General features: G+C 44.3%; 1 pseudogene; it reads left to right on the top strand.

The window, feature by feature from the left end:
- Positions 1 to 1,701: 1,701 nt before the first annotated feature.
- Positions 1,702 to 3,472, top strand: LOC137624910 (putative nuclease HARBI1; annotated as a pseudogene).
- The last annotated feature ends 4,640 nt before the right edge of the window (positions 3,473 to 8,112 follow it).

Consider the following 8,112-nt stretch of genomic DNA (forward strand, 5'->3'; position numbering starts at 1 on the left):
CCTTCGGGCTCTGTCCAGAGGGCTGAGGTCGTGTGGTGCAGCACTATGGTCCTTCTTTTCTTCTATTTTCAGACTCAAAAGTCTCTTGGAATGGAAGTCATTCTCCTTTCGAGAAGGATTTGTGGAGATTGGTGTCTAGAATCATTCCCAGATACACCAGTCTCATGGGAGGAAGTTAATGCAGGGTTGCCAGTGAGTCTGCTAACGTCAGTCAGTCGTCCTGAGAGAGAGGAGACAGAAGCCGATCCTGTGAGACCAGGATGGGTGTAGTGGAAAGACTGAAGCACAGTGCCTTGAACTGGTGTTTCTTGTTTGTCTACAATGAATCTTCCAACCTTCTTAGATGGATGGTTTGGACCTGGGAGTAAGTGTCCTTTAGGTCCAGTGTGCAAAGGAAGACCTGAGGTCTTACGGCCGTAAGCTAAGAGAAAATAAAGGGACTATAATATAGACCCTATATTAAATTCCTATGCTTAGAACATATAGAGGCCCTATAAATTTAGGGTTCCCTATAATTTAAGGGGTGGTTCCAATACTATTTAAAGGGAGGCCCAGACATGCCTTTCGCAAGGCCTATAAATAAATAGTAGTCATGATATCAACTCTTTGCTGGTGAAAAACATTTATATTATCAAAAGACATCTTACAAAAATAACAACATATAAAAAGAAAGAAAAACTATTGCACAGGTGGGCCAAACTTCATATTTTATGAACTCGGAGATGTCCCTCTCGGAGTTCAAGCACAACACTATCAACAAAACAAGCTTCTGCCAAGTTTCACAGGTAAGAATTTCTTTGATTATTTTTTAGCATTGTAGTTCATTGATGTTAACTGGTGAATTACACCCTTTCGGGGTGAAAATGCAATATTTTCAAGGCATCATAATAGGTAGATCATTTTGTGGTGGTGTGAAACATAGTAAGTGATAAAATAGTAGTTGCAAGTAAACTTGTCATTTGAATTCATAAATAAATTACATTCTTCCAATAGATATGATAGCTCATGCATGGAAAAGGTGTTGGTTTTTAACTGATGCTAAAAGGTTCATCTGTTTTTAAGAGAAATTATTGTATTTGTACAAAGTTTACATTAGGTTTGGCTTGGAGAAGTTGAGAAATTCTGGTAACTAATCTAACGAAATCAAAGTAACCTAGGCAGGGGGTGACCCCCTGGAAGAGAATGCCAATAAAAAGGCCTTATCCTTTAGATTCTAGCAAAATGAACCAATTTTCATCCACAATTTTGCCTTTTTATAAATGATTTAGATATCTGGAGATGATTCCCAGGTTTTCAAGAATAATTCAACCAATGTGAATCTAATGTAGGAAATCATAGCTCCAAGTTGGTTGTGTTGGGCTGGTGATGGTAGCCTAACCTAGGGTTCGATCATAACTTTGTAAGATAATTTAGATGGTGTCTAGAGTAGGCCTAGGGTTGATTTCCAGCATGATTATCATCTAAAAAGTGTAAAAACCAATTTGAACCTAATTTGGGAATTTCATAGTGCATCTAAGTTTATGCCTAGTCTACTAAAGTGTAAGTTAGCTGTGCAGTGTGGACTGTGGAGGGCTGCTGTTGAGCTAGCCAGGGGTCAAGGGTGGCAGCTTAGGCTTTGTAGAGTTAAACACTAGGCTAACAAACATTTCACGTATATTTCATATATTTCAGCATGTACCGACAATTCCGTCATATCCGAAACCTTCAGCGCTATCCGCATGGCCACATACGAAGGGTTGTGACAGACCGAAGCAAACCATTCCATGCCATGACAGAGGAAGATTTTCTGATGAGGTTCCGATTAAGTAAAGAATGCACACTTTCATTGATTGCACAGATAGAGCATCGACTGCCCAATGCTCTTAGCAACAGAGGTAGGCATGAGTCGTTATCACATTGTTTTTGTGCTTATATGTCAGGTGATGAGCTATTCGTGAGTGATGTAATGCTCATTTTTACTTATTTAACAACATTTCCTTAATAATAATGTACCAGGTAGGTACAGTACATAAGGTGCCTTCATTACCTGTAAGCGCAAGCAAAAGTAATTTTTATGTCTGTATACTGCACTGCAGCGATTCTCAACCAGAATGATATGCCACAAGATTATTAGAAGTGTGCTGCGAAACATTGTCAAGGCACACCTGAAAACACTAAAAATGGGTATAGATTTTAGTTTTACATGAATTTAAAAGTAATGCTTTCCAACTAATTCAAGCAGTATGGTGATATTTACTGAAGTAAAATAAGTTCTCAGTTATACCCAGTATTTTTTTATGTCTGTAGTTCTATCTTATAATTACATGTATACCCTTTAAAATTTTGCCAAGTATACTGTATGCTGTGGTATTCTTATGAGATATTAAGTGTGCCATTGGTAAAAAAGGTTGAGGCATTTGCTGTACTTAGTTTACTTAGGCAAGTTATTTTATTGGTTTCTGCTAAATGTGTTATTTGAAAGGTTATATGAAGCTGCCTAGAGATATTATGCTTAATACAGTAAAAGATTATACAATTTTTTAAGTAAAAAAAGTTGAGAATTATGCCTGGACATGGTTTGAGTGAAGTATTTCATGATTTTTTCTTTTTCCACAGGCTGTCCTGTGCCTTCTCACCTGCAGGTCCTAATTGGATTGAGATACATTGCCACTGGAAACGACCAACTTGGTATATCAGATTGGTGTGACGTATCACAGTCTTTTGTTAGTAGATGTGTTGGCAAGGTAGCATATGCAATTGGAATTTTGTGTGCAGAGTTCATCAAGTTTCCAGACCAAGATAATATTACCAGGATCAAGCATGAATTTATGACTATAGCTGGAATGCCAGGTGTAATTGGGTGCATTGACTGCACTCATATTGCAATCGAGATGCCAAGTCACCCACGTCCTGAAGTTTTCCGCAACAGAAAAGGTTATTTTTCATTTAATGTACAAGCAGTCTGTGGTCCTCAGTTGCAGCTGTACAACATTGTAGCTCGTTGGCCTGGCAGTGCACATGACAGCAATATTTTTGAAATAGTCGACTCTGTCAGGAACTTGAAGATGGTATTCTGCCTGGACACTTGTTGGGTGACGGTGGCTATCCATGTCGTGAATATTTGTTGACTCCTCTGACAGCTCTTCATGGCCATGGAGAGAACCGCTATAATGCTTCTCACATAAGAATGCGAAACAGTGTTGAGAGAGCATTTGGACTATTAAAAAGAAGATTTGCTTGCCTCGGAAAGAAAATGAGGACTTCTATGAGAAACACCAAACACATAATTGTTGCTGCTGCAGTTCTCCACAATTTGGCCATCGCCTACAGAGTACCTGAGCCAGATAATGTAATTCATGAACTTCATGATCCAGATGACCCAGAAACCCAAGGAAACATACAAGAGGAGGAATTGAGGCAGCAACCTCAAGCAATGAGAAATATGCAAGGAGTCTTTAAAAGACAGCAAATCACCAGAGAATATTTTGCTTAGGAAAAAAATAATCACAACCACTAGGCTTGAAGTTACCAAAAACCAAATTCAAATTATGTATATACAGTACAGGTTTGGAAAATAAACCAGAAACAGTTATGTGTAATTTTAATTTCCACAAAAATATACAGTACAGTAGTCAAAATACATTGCAGACTAGAACACAATATCACTAATTATTGGTAATTTGTATTTTTCCTAACATACTTACCGAGAACTACTTTCTTAGGCGTTACCTGGAACCTCCTCTCAACCGACCAAAGTTTTGTGTAGTTTACCCTACTTCCGTTTTCTGTGGTGATAGGCCTATGCGGATGGATAAGTGCCCTAAGGGCAATCTCGAGGCAGGCCTCATGTTAGCTTGGGTCTCGACCTTCAGTAAGTTCTTTGAAAACAATAAATACTAAAGATCAGTTAGGCACTCGGGGCAGGAAGGGAGGGCCATAACCCGAAAGTAGTTCTCGGTAAGTATGTTAGGAAAAATACAAATTACCAATAATTTATAATTTGTTCCAACACAGGGACTTACCTCGAACTACTTTCTTAGGAGACTTACACTTTAGGAGGTGGGAGTGCCTACCTGACTTAGACCCAACTAACGGGAATGACAAGTACTTAGATAAGAGGCTAGGTACGGATGGATAAGGAAACTGGATAGTAGGACAAACTACACAAAGAGCTCATGTTAGTGTTTAAGTACTCACCCTTCAGAATTCCCTGTTGATGTGCTTGATGAAGAAGTTATATATTCATGGCTTGTGCAGGCCTACTGGTCACGAGCTCCAAGGGAAGAGATAGTTAAAAAGACGACAAGGGGAAGGTACAAAGATCGCACCTGTGTCTGTTGGAATTGATATCCACGATTGAACCTGGGGCTTGGGCCGTTAAATCGGTTGGAGCGCGGAGATGACTGTCCCGATAGAAAAACCATCTAGAGACTTCCTCGTACATTCCTTGAGGTAGTGAGATGTGAACGTCGATTGGTTTGACCGTTCCTGCCCTGAGAATCTGTGCTACTGCCATGTTCTTCTCAAAAGCCAGAGAGGTACTAACACCTCTAATGTCATGTGCTCTGGGTCTTCCTGGTACTGACAGACCAGCACTACTGTATGCCTTGATGATCACTTGTCTGAGCCAAAAAGAAATGGTGTTCTTAGATATTTTCTTCTTATTCGGACCCGTGGAAATGAAAAGGTTCTTTATACCTGGACAGAGGTTGGCCGTCCTCTTCAGATATTTCCTTATGGATCTGACTGGGCACAATTTCAAATCCTCCGGATTACCTGACCTAGGAATTGCCGGAATAGAGAAACCCTCAAACTTAGGGTCCCAGACTGCTGGGTTCTGTGTTTTAGCCACAAACGAAGGTACAAACTTGAAGGAGATATCTCGCCAACCCCTTGAATGTTCTACTTCATAGGATAACCCATGGATTTCTCCTACTCTCTTCGCTGAAGCCAAAGCTAACAAGAAGACAGTTTTAAGCGTAAGATTCCTATCCACTATATCTTTCAAAGGTTCTAAAGGAGGCTTACTAAGCATATCAAGGACTCTAGCCACGTCCCATTGAGGAACTCTGGAGGTATAGGGGGAACAAGATTGTTCAAAGCTCTTGATGAGCATAGAAATATGTCTAGAAGCACCTAGATCAATTCCTTTCAAGAGGAAAACTTGGCCCAGAGCGGCACGTACTCCTTTCACGCTGGAATTGACATGCCCACCTCATCCCTGAGGTGGACGAGAAAGTCCGCGATGTCCGGGATCGAAGCCCTCAAGGGCTTGATTTTTCTTGAGGCACACCACCTTGTAAATGTTGCCCATTTCGCCTGGTATACTGCTGTCGATGACTGTCTAAGATACCGAGACATCCTGTCTGCTGTTACTGCCGAATATCCCTCTCTCCTCAGAAGGCGCTGGATAACCTCCAGGCGTGAAGACGAAGGGACCGAGGATTCTCGTGGAACCTTAGAAAGTGTGGTTGTCTCATAAGGTCTGGCCTGTCTGGAAGGGGCCACGGAGGAAGACACGCCAGCCCTTTTATGTCTGCGAACCACTTTCTCTCCGGCCACCAGGGCACTACCAAAGTCATCTTTAGGTTGTGAGCCATCCTGACTCTGTTGAGCACTTGTCTGATCAGTGCAAATGGAGGAAAGGCATAAACGTCGAGATTGTCCCACTTGTGTTGAAAGGCGTCCTCCAATGCCGCCATTGGGTCTGGGACAGGAAAACAGAACACGGGGAGCTGTGTGTTCAATCTTGTTGCGAAGAGATCCATCACTGGTGAGCCCCACATTTGGATGATGAACTTCGCTGCTACTTCCGGGTGAAGGGACCATTCAGTTCCTACTACCTGACCCACCCTGCTGAGGCCGTCGGCCAGGACATTTTCTTTCCCGGAATGAATCTTGCTGTCATCCTGACTTGCTCTTCTTCGGCCCATCTTAGGATCTCCAACAAGAGAACGCACAACTCCTTTGACTTCAGTCCCCCTTGCTTCTTTATGTACGCCACTACTGTGGCGTTGTCCGACATCAGCGCCACTGTGTTTCCTTTTAGAAGGGATGCGAAGTGTAGACATGCTTCCTGAACAGCTCTCATCTCCAGGACATTGATGTGTTGAGTCCTCTCGATCTCTGTCCAAACGCCTCTTGCTGCTTTTCCTAGGAGGTGAGCTCCCCACCCCTCCTTGGACGCGTCCGTGAAGAGGAGCAACTCTGGGGGCTCGGAAGATAATGGCATCCCTTAGAGAGTTTTGACCGATCCTACCACCATTCCAGGGACTGTCTGGTCTCTGGAAGAATCGGGACAATTTTGTAGGGGGAATCCCTCTGATCCCAGAGATCCTTCAGATTCCACTGGATGCTCCTGAGTTTTTGTCTTCCTTGAGGCACCAGTTTCTCCAAAGACACAAGATGACCTATCAACCGCTGCCAGTCTTTTGCTCTTCTGGGTTAACCCGCTAGGAACGGACGGAGGACTTGATCCAAATTGTTCAACCTGTCTGTCGATGGGAAGGCTCTGACTACCAGAGTCCAGGACTATGCCCAAGTACGTCATCCTGTTGGTGGGGGTAAGGTGAGACTTTTCCACGTTGATGGTGATACCCAGGATCTTGCAGAATTGAAGAAGCTCCGTGCCCTGTTCCTTCAAAACTTCCACTGAGGAAGAAGGGAGCAACCAGTCGTCCAGGTATCGAATCAGACGGATTCCCCGTTCGTGAGCCCAAACGGAGACTATCGTGAAAATCCTTGTAAATACCTGGGGGGCTGTAGAAAGTCCAAAGCACAGGGCTTTGAATTGCAAGATCTGGGTACCCCATTTCTGATGGAGGGATGAATCGGAATCTGGAAATAGGCGTCCTTGAGGTCTATGGACAACATGAAGTCCCCTTCCCTCAAGGACTCCAGGACCAACTTCAGGGTGTCCATCTTGAAGTCGGTCTTGCATATGAACTTGATGAGGGCCGACAGATCTATCACTGGTCTCCAACCACCCGTTGCTTTTTCTACCAGGAAAAGACGACTGTAGAAACCTGGTCCCGGAAGGAGAACAGTCTCCATTGCTCCTTTTGCCAACATAGTGGAGACTTCCTCCTGCAAGGCTGCTCTCTTCAAGGGGTCTTTGGGGGCTAACCACTCCGCCTAACTTGCTGGGATAAGGGGGGGCAGGTCTGCCCAGAAGGGCAGTCTGTAACCCTCCTTTAGAACTGTCACAGTCCACGGTTCTGCTCCGTGGAGCTTCTATGCTTTCCAAAAAAGTTTGAGGCATCCCCCTACCTGAGGCTTGGGCAGGAGAAGGGGGCCTCTCTCCCTACCTCCTTCGGGAGGTACGTCCAGAAGGTCCCCTCCTGGCGGAAGGATAGGTTGTCCTAAACGAGGTTGGAGCCAAGCTTGTTCCCCTTCGGGTGGGCTGCGTAGTCTGAGACCACAGAGACGTTGAGGGTTCTCTCCTTACCTGGGTAGGAGAAGAGCGAGAGGTCAAAGGAGCCTCGGGAGCAGGTCTCCTATAAGCGGGTCTTCTCATAGGTTGCGATTTAGGTACTACGGTCTCCTTCCTCTTCACCAGTTTTTCGACGACTTCCTCTGTCTTCTTGAGCGGGAAGAGCCCTTCATCCCACACTGAAAGATTCCGTAGTGTCCTCGCCTCCCTGTCCGGAATCTTCTTAGACAGATTCTTTAGTACTGAGTCCCTCCTCCTTAAAACCCAGTTGGCAGACAAGGCTAAGGACTGGAAGGTCAAGAACTTCAGAGCGCGGGCCCCCGAGCTGACGAACTCTTTCAACACATCACGCTTGGAGGGATCTGCTGATTCTGTGGAAATCTGGGTGCCCACTAGTGTAGAAGCCCACCAGTCCAACCAGGAGGCAATGTTGATGAGGTCTTTAGACATCTCCTCCATCATTACCGCTTCTGCTTGCGAGAAGTAGATCGGCGCAGAAGAGGTCCTGTCCTCTGGGGAGCCTTGGCCTAAAACTTCCAGGGAGTCTTCCAGCTTACTGGCTCCATGTGGACGTCCTTCCAAAGAATAATATTTATTTTGTGATTTTAGTCCTTGCAGGAGTTTGGAAGCACTCTGCCCTTTAGAGTTCTCCCTGTTTCGGGCCACAACTTTGTCTATGTGGACCCGTCCCAGTTTAACGT

Source organism: Palaemon carinicauda, chromosome 31 (assembly GCF_036898095.1).
Source record: "Palaemon carinicauda isolate YSFRI2023 chromosome 31, ASM3689809v2, whole genome shotgun sequence".
Taxonomy (NCBI): Eukaryota; Metazoa; Arthropoda; class Malacostraca; order Decapoda; family Palaemonidae; genus Palaemon; species Palaemon carinicauda.